Source organism: Microcaecilia unicolor, chromosome 5 (genome assembly GCF_901765095.1).
Source record: "Microcaecilia unicolor chromosome 5, aMicUni1.1, whole genome shotgun sequence".
Lineage (NCBI taxonomy): Eukaryota > Metazoa > Chordata > Amphibia > Gymnophiona > Siphonopidae > Microcaecilia > Microcaecilia unicolor.
The window spans coordinates 256253649-256267485 of NC_044035.1; the positions used below are offsets into that span (position 1 = coordinate 256253649).

General features: G+C 39.9%; 2 protein-coding genes across 4 annotated transcripts in view; one reads left to right on the forward strand and one right to left on the reverse strand.

The window, feature by feature from the left end:
* Nucleotides 1-3366, reverse strand: part of WDR3 (WD repeat domain 3) — a 120676-nt gene extending 117310 nt beyond the window's left edge. For both annotated transcript variants that reach the window (XM_030204016.1, XM_030204015.1), the window contains exon 1: nucleotides 3238-3366. The gene's annotated coding sequence lies outside the window, so the exon portion shown is untranslated. The remainder of the gene's footprint in view (nucleotides 1-3237) is intronic.
* A 2461-nt stretch (nucleotides 3367-5827) lies between these two features.
* The window catches only part of GDAP2 (ganglioside induced differentiation associated protein 2), a 130858-nt gene continuing 122848 nt past the window's right edge, over nucleotides 5828-13837 (forward strand). For both annotated transcript variants that reach the window (XM_030204018.1, XM_030204019.1), the window contains exon 1: nucleotides 5828-5945. The gene's annotated coding sequence lies outside the window, so the exon portion shown is untranslated. The remainder of the gene's footprint in view (nucleotides 5946-13837) is intronic.

Genomic DNA, 13837 nt, shown 5'->3' on the forward strand with positions numbered 1-13837 from the left:
GTCACCCACCCACCTACTTATTTTTTATTCTGAGGTCTCCTTTCCTTCTAACACTTTTTTTTTTGCTATTTAGCTGAGGAAAAAGGTAAACAACTGACTGTGTGAGATCCTCCATATTCTCTCAGATCTCTGTAGAAAATATTCAAACCTGATTTTTTGTGCCGTCTTTTACACAGACCTATTTGCCAAGAACCAACATGACCAACCCTGATCTAAGACAATGTTGTATAGTAACTAAGTAAATGTAACTAGTTTCTGTACTTAAGTAAAAGTTTTGCTACTTTTACTTGTAAAAGAAGTACAAGAAAACATCTGTTACTTTTACTTAAGTAATCATTTCGCTAATTTTTTACAACTTTTACTCAGTTACATTTGATGCTTGCAGTTAAAAGTAAAAGCAGAAACGAGATGCAAATGAGGAGTCTTCAGTAACCCAAATGAAACAGCAAAACCAGGAACAGGATTTTGCTATTGCAAACCTCACACGCAAACTGTGGATCATCTCACCTTAAATTTTGCTGTTTAATGAATAAAGCCTATAAGAACAGTGGCGTTGCCTGTGGTTGTTGAACTCGTTACTGGTCTCCAGTCAAACAAAACAGTGGTGAGTTGGGTCACTTTGAAGCAGAGTTGAGGCTGAAATTGGTAGCAAATCTGACTGTCCATTGGATTGATAGAATGTTTACAAAGGAAGTATGCTTGCCTAGCTTTAAGGCTGAAAGGTTCCCACTCATTTAACATTTTTGCTTCAGTTCTTGAGTATATTCAGATAGAGTTTGCCAGCAGACGAAAAATTATTGGAGCAAGAGTCAACGATTCTAACTTTGTAAAAGCCTTCTTTGTAATTGGACAGCATGACTATGATAACGAAGAAGTTGAAAATCCAAGTGATGAATTAGACAGCAGTATTTCTAATGCAGATGATAATGACAACAATGATAAAATATTCTTTGCTATACCGAAGTCAAGTGTTTCAGAGATTCCCTTGATTAAAAGCTATAGATCCAGTCAGAAAACATCAGTAATATTGCAAACTGTCCAGGGGAGGTTTTGGCAGAAAAGCTGCACAAAGTGAATCCCTGTAGAAAGTGACAGGAGAGGTGGAGTTTGGAAAGTAATCAAAGAGTTTGGAGAGAGGTACATGAGGTCTTTGGTTGCCTATACCTCTGCCAGGACCCTTGAGAGTATTGGGGGATCCTGGAGTAAAAGGAGTTGCTGCCTCTCTAAGTGGCAAATGAGAAAGACAGAATCCAGCCTGGAAGCGGGACTAGGAGAGGGGAAGCTTGTCCAAGACCGGAATGTAGCCCTGCAAGGTGCACTGCTGGATGGACAGCCTAAAGGTGTGGTGACATAGGGGACTTTCATGCTTGTGATTTATGTTGCCCTATGACACCTTTTTTCCCCTATTTGGCCAGCAGGCGGAGTTTGATCTCTATATCATAGCTATAGCAGAGGTCTGTTTCTTTGTAGCTTACCTTTCCCCAAGAAAAGAGGAAAACCCCTGAGGGGAAAAGTGACATGCAGTGCCATTGGCCTAACACCCTTAATGCTAATGCTCTGTGCCCTGAAGCCGAAGATCTAGCCCAGAATGTGCTAGAACTCAGTCTCAGTTGAGAATGCGGAGGGAGCAGACTTCTTCAATGAAACCCTGTTCAATTCCTGTGAACAGTTTATCTTCCTGACCTCTTTAGATACTACTTAGTATTAAACCTAACTAAACACTTTTTACTACCTAAGTCCTTGTGATTTTACTTATTTCTGTTTGCTATAACTGTTCTAATTTTTCTGATAATAAACCTGTTCATTTATTAGCTCTGTGATCCTGAACCGACTAAGAGTCCTGGCTGCTTGTGTTCTTGTTCTGTGAATGATTTTCTAGGACCTGTTGGACCCCCTAGGATTGCGGCCCCAGTGTCTCTAGAAACCATCAGGGAAATAACTTGCAGGGTATGCCAGTATAGGCGCGCTTGCACAGGTGAAGGCAGGCTTGGGCAGTGCTGGGTAGGACCCTCCAGGTGGCCACAGGGTTAACCCCACATGGGTGCTAGGGGTAGCACTCAGGCATTATGTGACAAAAGGGTCTGTGCCTGAAAGAGTCTGGATTGATATCAGGTGTAATAGAAGCAGCCTTGGATTTATTTCTGACACAACAGGATGAGTAAAGGACAGGAGTCTGTGTAAATATGCACAGTATTGGATATCCCCAAAGAGTAAAGAGGCGTGGCTAAGATTATCACCAATAACCTTGGGTAGACAATGTATATAAAGAGTTTCAGAAGAACTGGTTGCAGGTTACAGACGTGTCAGTAAAGTTGGTTTGTATTTAATCAAACTCCTGGAGTGCATAGTGATTTTTGGAGAATGAGTGCTATTTCCCAGAATGATAGTAAAGTAACACTACAGAGTTCTTCTCAAGCTCTCAGTTCCGCACCACTCATCCACTCCCAAGCTCAATTGCAGGTGAACTGGAACTTTTGAGTGCAGTGTTCGTGTCCCCTGACACATCTGGTGGTAAAGGAACTGAGCTTTGTGGCCCCGCTTAAACCTGTGCTTGCAAAGCCATGAAACCGGGGTTACAAAACTATACATTTATTTTTTTACTTTTAAGTACTTTGAACAACATTGAAGACAGCTATCATATGACTCAATAATTAAAATAACAGAATTTACTTTCAAGAGCAATTGTTTATAGCCCACTGTTCATAATCATGAATCATGCCTTCGTATTTTAGGTGGATCTCTTAGATGTTTTAATGTATGGCTTCACTACTTTATACACCACATGAACTTAGACACTATCAAGGACCTATGTACGGCACTACGTAAGTCAGAGAAGCGCCATACAAATGATAAAAATAAATAAAATGGTTAGTAACTAACTCTTTCTATGCTTTGGGCATGCAGAAATGACAAGTCACCCAGTCAGTTCCAGGTTGGGATTTGTAGTACCTTAGATCCTACCCAATAAAAATAAAGTGGCAAGTCCCATAATGCACAGGATAGGGTGTTCAGAAATCCAGGACAACAAGGGGTAGATCAACCTACGAACCGTGAGGCTCTGGTCTAGGGCGCCACCGCCAAGCGCCCCAGCACATGACATCAACCAGCTCATAATTTGCATTCTGCCTGCCTCCATTATCGCATGAACTGATCCAGCGTTTCTCCTCTCCTTCCCGCACGAAAATGGTCTGGTATCTCTCTCTCTCTCTCTCTGCCTCCCTTCCCACCCTGTTTTACCTTTTACTTCCATATGCAGTAAAATCTTTGAAGTTCGCTCCTGCAGCCACCGCAAAAAGCTTCCCGTGTTCGCCCTGCACTTCTACAGCATGTGTCTCCTCTCCTCCTCTCTGCTCTGCCTCTGACCCGTCCCAAACAGGAAGTTACGTTTGAAGAGGGCGGGACGCACACTGGAACAGAGTACAGAGAGAGACTCAGGGTAACGCAGTGCAGGGCAGGCAGCTTTTCTGTATCGTTGCTGCAGCTGCAGGTTCGAACTTCGAAGATTTTACTGCGAACAGTGTGAATTGAAAAAAAATGTAAAACCAAGGAAGAAAAGATACCACAAATGTGTTCCATCACTAAAAAGTCAAAAGCTGTTCCAGTTGGATAGGCAGTGCCTTAAAAAGTGGAGGACAAAGTGTTTTAAGTTTTTTTACTTATTTGACAACTTAGTAAACAGGACCCAAAGATTCCATGTGCCCCAATGAAAGACGAGTTTAATTTTACTTCCATTTAATTTCAATATATTCCATCTTAATAACACCAAGCTGCCCAAGGCAGATTACAATAACAGTTAAGATGAACCTATCAGGAAGCAGGATATCCTCACTGAACTTTGGCCATCTCTATTGTATAGAAGAGGAGTGTGGTAGCCGTGTTAGTCCACTCTTAAGGTTATCAATAGAAATCAAACAAAATAAAACATGGAAAAGAAAATAAGATGATACCTTTTTTATTGGACATAACTTAATACATTTCTTGATTAGCTTTCGAAGGTTGCCCTTCTTCCTCAGATCGGAAATAAGCAAATGTGCTAGCTGAAAGTGTATATAAGTGAAAACATTCAAGCATTACTATGACAGTCTGACAGGGTGGGAGGAGGGGGGTGGGTAGGAAATATGCATGGGGACATCAAAGCATATCATTGATATTCTAACAGGATGGGTGTGGATAGGTGAGGGGAGGGTGATCAACAGAGACATACAGCTTTATGGTTTATAATGGGCTAGGAACCGCAGATCCTTGTTAAGTCCTTTCTGTTGGGTGTTAAAATATTCAATCATTCTGACTTCAAAGGTCTTACGTTCTTGTATGGTTTTAAAGTTACCTTTGAGGATTCTCACTGTGAAGTCACTGGTACAGTGTCCTGGTCCTGTAAAATGTTGACCAACAGGCGTGGGAACCCTGCTGGCACCAGTATTGTTCATATGATGTCTATGTAAATTGAATCTTGTCTTAAGCATCTGGCCTGTTTCTCCAATATAGCATCCTTCGTTACATTTTTTACACTGAATGATATATACCACATTGGAAGATGAGCAAGTGAAAGATCCCTTTATGTTGAATATCTTTCCTTTGTGGATGACTTTGGGGTCTTTTCCATGTTTTATTTTGTTTGATTTCTATTGTATAGAACAATGTAGAAAAATGAGCACAAACTACAGAGTTTATAACTGCTGTTTCAGCTACAATAATTTTGAAGCTGTTTTAGTGATATTCAATTCTTATTTCCTGTTATTTATGTCTACATATGGCTTCTGTTTTGAGCATGTTTCAGGGACAAGTGGTTTTCATAAGTCAAAATAATAAAAAATAAATATTTTCTTTCATGCAGAGCTCTCATTTGTTTAAACATAACTAAATGGGCTATAAGCCCTTAATGCAGTCCATTGGTTTTCTTATATTTTGTCCTTGTGATGAGTGTGCCAAAACTGGAAATACTGTGAAACAGAATAATAGAATTCAGTAACATCCAAAACTTTTAACTAACATTATAATTGTGTTCGTATTTGGGTAGTAGCTTAGAAAATGCTGTTGAAAATTGAAATAAATATATATGGGAACTGGAAAATGGGATATTTTGATTGACTCTGGATTTCTGCATGAAGGTAGATCTGCCCTCATTTAATATTTTTATTTTAAGTAGTAGTAATAAACAATATTAAGTGCATTTTTTATAATATAGCACTATATTCCACAAAACGAAGGAGCAAGTTCCCACAAACCATCTTTTTTTTTGTTACATTTGTACCCCGCGCTTTCCCACTCATGGCAGGCTCAATGCGGCTTACATATTATTTACAAGTACTTATTTGTACCTGGGGCAATGGAGGGTTAAGTGACTTGCCCAGAGATTTTAAATGGTCCCAGGTTTCAATCTAATTCATGTTTAATGTGGGATATAAGTGCCATAAATAAGTAAATAACTAAATAGATAGCTAGAAACTCTGACTGTTGAGTACCTGATTCTCATAACATGATGTCTGTTTTACTGGCCAGAAGAAAAAATATCTGCACGAATATAACACGTGCTAGGGTGTCCCTCTATCCAGCCCCTCCAAATGACACACTGATTTATAACAAATAACTACCCTATCTTTAAAAAGTTATCCCGTTATTATACTTTTTCTGTGTACATCCGTGTGCTAGCTCGTGTTTGTTTGCTTTGTTTTGAGTGTACTCAGAACGACGGCTGCGCAGGGAAGGGGAAACAGAGACTAACCTAAGTGGCTTTTCAACAGTTTGACGTCATGCCGTCTCCGCTTCTCAATTGCCTCTGACCCGTCCTGTCCCCTTCTGATGCAATTTCCTGTTTGGAATGACGACAGTTCAGATTACGGGGAAAGCGGCAGCGCAGTACAGTGCGGCCGTAGGAAGCTTTTCAGTATTGTTTCCGTGGCTGGAGAGGCGAACTTCGAAGATTTTACCGCATATGAAAGAAAAAGGTAAAACGGTGGGAAGCAGAGAGAGAGAGAGAGAGCCGTCGGGGGCAGGGAAGGTGACAGAGAGCTGGATAGATACTAAACTACTTGCGCTCGGGGGAAAGGAGCAATATCGGACCAGTGCATACGGGAAAGAGAGGCAGGCAGAATACAAACTATGAGCCGGGTGATGTCATGGGTGTTCGGCGCCCTGGACCACTCTCCCACTCTCATCTGGTCCATAAGTTGAGCCGGCCCTGGGAGTTCCATCTCGTTTCCAAGATGAAGAGCCTTGATTTCTTTTGCTTTTCCTCATATGAGAGGCGTTCCATGCCCTTTCTCATTTTGGTCGCTGTTCTTTGAACCTTTTCTAATTCTGCTATACTGTATCTTTTTTTGAGAGACTTGAATGCAGTACTCAAGGTGAGGTCGCATCATGGAGCAGTCCAGAGGCATTATAGTATTCTTGGAGGTGTATTTTCAAAGCACATACACTTACAAAGTTGTATAGTAACTTATGGAACTGTGTAAGTCTAAGTGCTTTGAAAATGAACCCGCTTGGGCTTATTTACCATCCCTTTTCTAATAATTCCTAGTATCCTGTTTGTGGGTTCGTTTTGGTCACTGCTGCACACTGGGCAGAAGACTTCAGCGTATTGTCTGTAATGACACTTAGATCTTTTTCTTGGGTGCTGACTCAAAAGGTGGATCCTAGCATCAGGTAACTAATGATTCAGATTATTTTCCCCAATGTGCATTACTTTGCATTTGTCCGCATTAAATTTGATCTGTAATTTGGATGCCAAGTCTTCCAATTTCTTTGTCTTTTGTAGTTTTTCACAGTACATATGTTTTAACAACCTTAAATAGTTTTGTGCATACTTTATTACCTCAATTGTTCTGATTTCCAGTTCATTTATGAATGTTAAATAGTACTGGTCCCAGTACAGATCCCTCTGCACTTCACTATTCACCCTCCTCCATTGAGAAAAATGGCCATTTAACCCTAACCTCTATTTTGTCAATAACCAATTCCTAATCCACAACATAATTCTCTAACTTTCTCAGGAGTGTGTCATGAGGCATTTTGTCAAAAGTTTTCTGAAAATCTAGATACACTACATCAATCGGCTCAGCTTTATCGATATGTTTATTCACACCTAAGCAAATTGGTAAGGCAAGGCTTCCCTTGGCTGAATCCATGCTGACTCTGTCCCATTAAACCATGTTTGTGTTCTGTAATTTTATTCTTTATAACAGTTTCCACTGTTGCCTGGCACCAACTTCAGGCATACCGGACTGTAATTTCCCAGATCATCCCTGAAATCCTTTTTAAAAATTGACATTACATTGGCCACCCTCCAATCTTCTGTGACAAATTGGCAGTTTCATGTTGAAGTTCTTTCAGTACCTTAAGATGCATGCCATCTGGTCCAGGTGATTTACTACTCTTTTTGTCGATTTCGCACAGGTTCACCAATATTTCTCTGTGTTCCTACACATCATAACCCTTGAAAACCAATTGTGGTACAGGTAAATCTTGCATCATCTTACATAGAGACTGAAGTAAAGAATTTATTCTGTCTTTTTCCGATGTGGCCTTGTCCTCCTTGAGTGCCCCATTTGTTCTTTCATGATCTAACTGTCCCATGGATTCTCTCACAGGCTTTCTGCTTCTGATATACCTGAAAAAGTTGTTGCTGTGAGTTTTATTTTCTCTGCGGCAAGTTCTTCATATTCTCTTGTAGCCTTCTTTATCAATGCTATGCATCTAACTTGTCAGTGCTTATTTTCTTTATTCTGGTCCATTTTCCATTCTTTGGAGGATGTTCTTTTTACTCTAATAGCCTCTTTTGTTTCATCTTTTAACCGTGCTGGCTGTTTGCTCTTCTTTCCACCTTTATTAATATTTGGAATGCACTGGTCTGGGTTTCCAAGATGGTATTTTTAAACAATGTCCATGCCTTATTTAAAGTCCTAACCTTTGCAGCCAATCCTTTTTAGCTTCTTTTAACCATTTCCTCATTTTATCATAGTCACGCTTTCAAAAATTAGATGCTGCAACAGTAGATTCCATTGTGACTTCACTCCAGATATTAGCTCAAATTTTGATTGTTATGATCACCGTTTCCCAGCGTACCCAACACAGTTATCTTTCCTACTATGCCCTGCTTTCTGCTAAGGACTAGATCTAAAATACCGCCCCCTCTTGTCATTTCCTGGACCAGTTTCTCCAAGATGCAGTCATTTATTACATCTAGGAATTTTACCTCCCTAGCACTCCCTGATGTAACATTTTATCCAGTCAGTATTGGAGTAATTGAAATCACTTATTGTTATACTGTTGTCCAGTTGCCATATTCCTAACGTCTTAAACCACTTCTTCATCTGTCTGTATGCTCTGTCCTGGCAGAAGGTAGTACAGCCTTACCAGAATACTTCTACCCTTCATACATGGAATTCCAATCCATAAGGATTCCACACTGCTGTCTTTCATGTGGTATGTTTATTTGTTTGACTCATTTCCCTCTTTAATTAAACTAGATGATTATTTTAAATAAATTATCTCTTCTTAATTATACACAAGTATGACACCCTGTACACCTCTGTAGTAACTGGGAGTCAGTGTTCCAAACAGCTATTGTCCTGAGGTATTGCAAGCTTAGCTTTATTCTCATCAACCAAAATAGTTTTACTTTAAAATCAACACCTGTGTTTCCAGCAAGACTTTTGATATTTCATGTTAGCTACTTTGCTATTCTTTTTGGCAGATCCAACAGCAGTGGAGAATTAAGTGACTTGCCCTGGATCACATGAAATCATCAGTAGGATTTGAACAAACCATGAGTTAATGATTCTCAGCCTGTGGCTCTAACACTTAAAATGCTCCTTCACTACTTAATATAGGAGGTAGTTAGCATTTGAATCCTTCACTTACCCGGAAAGCCAGGCAAGGTGAAGTTCCTGAGGACTGAGTTTAGGCAGTCAGAGATAAAACCAGGCTGTTTGTGAAAGCCTGGTACTGATAAGATAAATCCATACTGATCATTTGTTTTGTTTTGATAACTGAGTTATTGTGGCTATATTTAATGATTAAAGGATCTGTAAGCAGATTCAATTTCTGTGACTGCTGTTTTCATATTAAGAGATTAGTGTACTGAGGAAGAGATCAGTGTACTAAGGATTGCAGCGTGAGATGCAGAATACAGTATAACGTTTTAATATTGATGTTTAAAGTTTTGAAGGGTAGACTTCACAATGCTTGAAAGAAATACCTTTTGCAGTAGGTTCCTATCTGGCTCCCCTGCTCTTGGTATTTTCTAAACATTCATGATATACATTTACAGGATACCAGGAGTAGGACATTTTCCCAGGTCACCCCACATTTTTGAAACTCATTTCAGTGTGTTTTGCGCACTGTAGATGTTAGTTCCTGAGGACTGAGTTTAGGAAGTCAGAGATAAAAGCAGTCTGTTTGTGAAAGCCTGGTACTGATAAGATAAATCCATACTGATCATTTTTTTTTGTTTTGATAACTGAGTTATTGTGGCTATATTTAATGATTAAAGGATCTGTGACTGCTGTTTTCATATTAAGAGATCAGTGTACTAAGGATTGCAGCGTGAGATGCAGAATACAGTATAACATTTTAACATTGATTTTTAAAGTTTTGAAGGGTGGACTTCACAATACTTGAAAGAAATACCTCTTGCAGTAGGTTCCTACCTGGCTCCCCTGCTCTTGGTATCATTCTAAATGTTCACGATATACATTTACAGGATACTAGGAATAGGGCATTTTCCCAGGTCACCCCACATTTTTGAAACTAATTTCAATGTGTTTTGTGTGCTCTAGATGTTTTCTTAGGGATTCTATAAGAAGTGTGTTTTCTTTTCTTTTTTCCGCAATCAAGCTTTTCCTTCTTTATAATATAGCTGTTTTGGCATCGTAGCTCTAGTATGGTGAAATAGTCCTGTTTTAGGTTGTTATTGTAATAGCTTTTAGTTAAGCAGAAAATTTTGATCTGGCCTTCTTTTACTTTTGAAAAAAAATTTTTTTTAGCCTTTGCTAATTTTACCTTTAATTAAGAACAGTGTTTAATTCTTTTACTTAGTCAGTGGATCATCTTCATATCGTAGCTCAGACTAGGGAATGACATGGGGACCCACAGTAACTGCAGGGATGGGGACGGGGATAGAGCCCATGGGGACAAACTTTGTCGCCGTGTCATTTTCTACTTTAAAACCTGTTAACAAACTGGACTGTTACTTGTTTGAGTGATGCAGGCAACAATATTTTGATTTTTTTGGAAAAACAAACAAGCAAGCAAAATTTGCATGGGGGATGCTGTCCATCCTGCTACCAGCACATCTTCTAAGAAGACATCTTCTATTGCAGGAAGGACTGTGGAAGACAGGAGAGCTAGACCGAATCCAGAGATTGTTTGATGACTTCTTATTTATCCACAGATTAAAAAATCATAACAGTGCTTCACAGGGCATATTTCTCCCCTCTAGGGCATGCAGAACGGGTTGTACCTTGTACCCATGGACATTTTAACAGGGTGGATTAGGATTCCTTTGGGTAGTAGAAATCAGCTATTGTTGGGTTGGAAGGGTAGAGGGTGGTGGTGATGAGGGTTGTTTTAGCTGCTCGTTGTTTTTATTGTTTTCTATTTGTAATTTATACACAACAGTTGCACTGCATATTATTCCTTTTTATACTTTAATAAAAAGATTTAAATATAAAATCATAATTGTTTGAGGCTTCTGCAGATGAGGACAGAGCCCATGGGGAAAGGGCAGGGATGGAGAAAGGGCCTGCGGGGATGGAGACAGAACCTGCACGGACAGACAGGGTGGGGAGGGAGGCAGAATCCATGGGGATGGGATGGGGACAAACTTTGTCCCTGTGTCATTCTCTATTTCAGACCCAATATCTAGAACTAAGCTAGAGACATAATGGTAACTACCACCAAGTGATAAGCTCACTTGAGACAAAGAGGTCCTTTTACTAAGCTGGGTTAGGTGCTAATATGGCAAATATGATCTAACGAGGGATATGAGATGGGATCTCAGAAGACATCAAACACAGCTAAGATAGCACCGTGTGTGCTGGAAAATGCCTTTATTCTCAAACAAGATTCACGGCTTAGCTAGAAGCTACACAGTTAGTTGAAATTGTGGAACTCATTTGGTTTTAACTTTAAACCATATTTTGTTGATTATTTGAGCTATAATTTTGACATTTTATCAGCAGTCTTTTGAGGTGCAATTACTTCTGTCATACATTACACATCTTTTTTCATACTCCTGATACAAGCCTATTGGTCAAAACATTGTCCTTGTCGAGTCTTATTTTATCGACATTCTTATCTGATTGAGGATACATTTTTTCCAGCACATAGAGCGTCATCTGGTGTTTTTTTGTGTCACCTTCACTGTGTGTTTGGTATCTAATGCAAGATATGCTAGTGCCCTCCATGTTTCGCTATCTGCATGTGCTAAACATGCAGTAATTATTTTTTTAAAATTTCGGGGGGGGGGGGGGGGGGGGGGAGGTTGCATGCCAGGGTCAGAGAATGGATGTGGATGGACTTACCAGCTAGCACACTGACAATAGCGCTGCATATTCATAACGCGGAAACCCTTAGCACCTCCTAAATAGAAGGTAGTAAGTGCTCCCGTAGTCATTATTTTTATTTTTTTAATGGCCGCATGCTAATACTAGCACTAGCATGTGGCCAGAAATAAAGCCAAACAAGAAACCCTGTTGATGGCCATGCAGGAAATGGCTTGGTTCACAGGAAAGGCCCATGTAGGGACAGCTTAGTAAAAGGGCTTCTAGATGAATTACTTTGAGTGTGAGAACCATATTTTGCTTACTCCATCTTACATTTTTTTAAAATACTTTTCAGGATGCATTTTATGGCCTTCCATAACTAGGTTGTATAATTTTCATGTGTATGAAGGAATTTTAACATGTTTCTGTAACCATCACAAATGAGGATAATATGGTATCCATATTTAAAAACTGATAATTTGTATGGCTCAATTGTTTAAAATTGGATTAAGTTCCTGGAAGCTAAAATGAATTTTGGTTAGGTTTTCTTTTTCTCTTACCTTGCTCAAATAATGTTACGTCTTCTGTTCTGGTGAAACAACAAGAACAAAAGTGGTCCAAGGAAAGAGGAGCACCTCTCAGCCTCCAGTCTCGAAGTGGAGCCATGTCTCCTCCTGGTCGCTGAACATCTCCAGCAGGGAGAGGTGTTGAAACAGGTCCCTGCTGAAGGGAAGAAGAAAAAAACTTAACTGACCCTTGAGGCGGGCAGTTGCCAAAACTTGGCCAAGTTGTGATTAGCATGCGCTGAATACGAAGGAGCCTATGGGAATTGAATGGGCTTCTTCTCATTCAGCATGCTACCATTCAGTAGTACCGCTTTGTAAAAAGAGCCCAAATATTTTGAGAATGTTGGAATTCTGAAACTGTGGAATGCAAAATTTGGGCAGAATACCACAGAGACAGCAGCAGCCTTGAGACAAAAGTAGCAATGACTCCAGTGGCTCAGCCTCCCTACAGCGATCAAGAAAGAGGAGGACGCACACAGCTTATACATCGTGTTCCATGCTCCTCCTCTGCTGTCCTGAGCCTACTAGTAGCGTTCTATTGTGGATTAAAAACTGGTTAAAACAGATAGTAGGGCTAAATGGTCAGTATTCCCAATGGAGGATAGATAGTGGGGTTCGGCAGGGGTCTGTACTTGGACCGCTGCTTTTTAACATATTTATAAATGATCTAGAGATGGGAATAACTAGTGAGGTAATTAAATTTGATGACAACACAGTTATTCAAAGTTGTTAAATCGTAAGATGATTGTAAAAAATTGCAAGATGACCTTATGAGACTGGGCATCCAAATGGCAGATGACGTTTAATGTGAGCAAGTGCAAAGTGATGCTTGTGGAAAAGAGGAACCCAAACTATAGCTACATGATGTAAGGTTCCCCTTTAGGAGTCGTCGATCAGGAAAAGGATCTAGGTGTCATCGTTGATATGTTTAAACCCTCTGCTCAGTGTGTATTGGCGGCTAAGAAAGCAAATAGAATGTTGAGTTATTAGGAAAGGAATGACAAAACAAAAATGAGTGATATAATGCCTTTATATCGCTCCATGGTGCGCCACCACCTCAAGTACTGTATGCAATTGTGGTCACTGCATCTCAAAAAATATATAGTGGAATTAGAAAAGGTATAGAGAAGAGCATCAAAAGTGATAAAGGGGATGGGAAAACTTCCCTATGAGAAAAGGCTAAAGCGACTAGGGCTGTTCAGCTTGGAGAAAAGACGGCTGAGGGGAGATATGATAAGAGGTCTATAAAATAATGAGCGGAGTGGAACTAGTAGACATGAATCGCTTGTTTACTCTTTCCAAAAATACTAGAACTAGGGGGCATGCAATGAAGCTACAAAGTAGTGATTTTAAAACAAATCAGAGAAAATATTTCTTCACACAACGTGTAATGAAACTGTGGAATTCATTGCCAGAGAGTGTTGTAAAAGCAGATAGCGGGGGTTTAAAGAAAGGTTTGGATAACTTCCTAAAAGAAAAGTCCACAAGCCATTATTAAAATGGCCTTGGAGAAAATCCACTGCTTATTTCTAGGATAAGTACCATAAAATGTATTGTACTGTTTTGGGATCTTCCAGGTACTTCTGACCTGGGTTGGCCACTGTTGGAAGCAGGATACTGGGCTTGATTGACTTTCGGTTTGTCCCAGTATAGCAAACTCTTATGTTCTTAAGCTGTTCTCCAATATTCAGCAGCACTCATGCCAGGGTGTTCTGTGGGCAAAGTTGAGGAGGAGCTGAAGGTTATCCAGGTACTCATGATATTCCATGCTGGTTCCCATATAGCTGA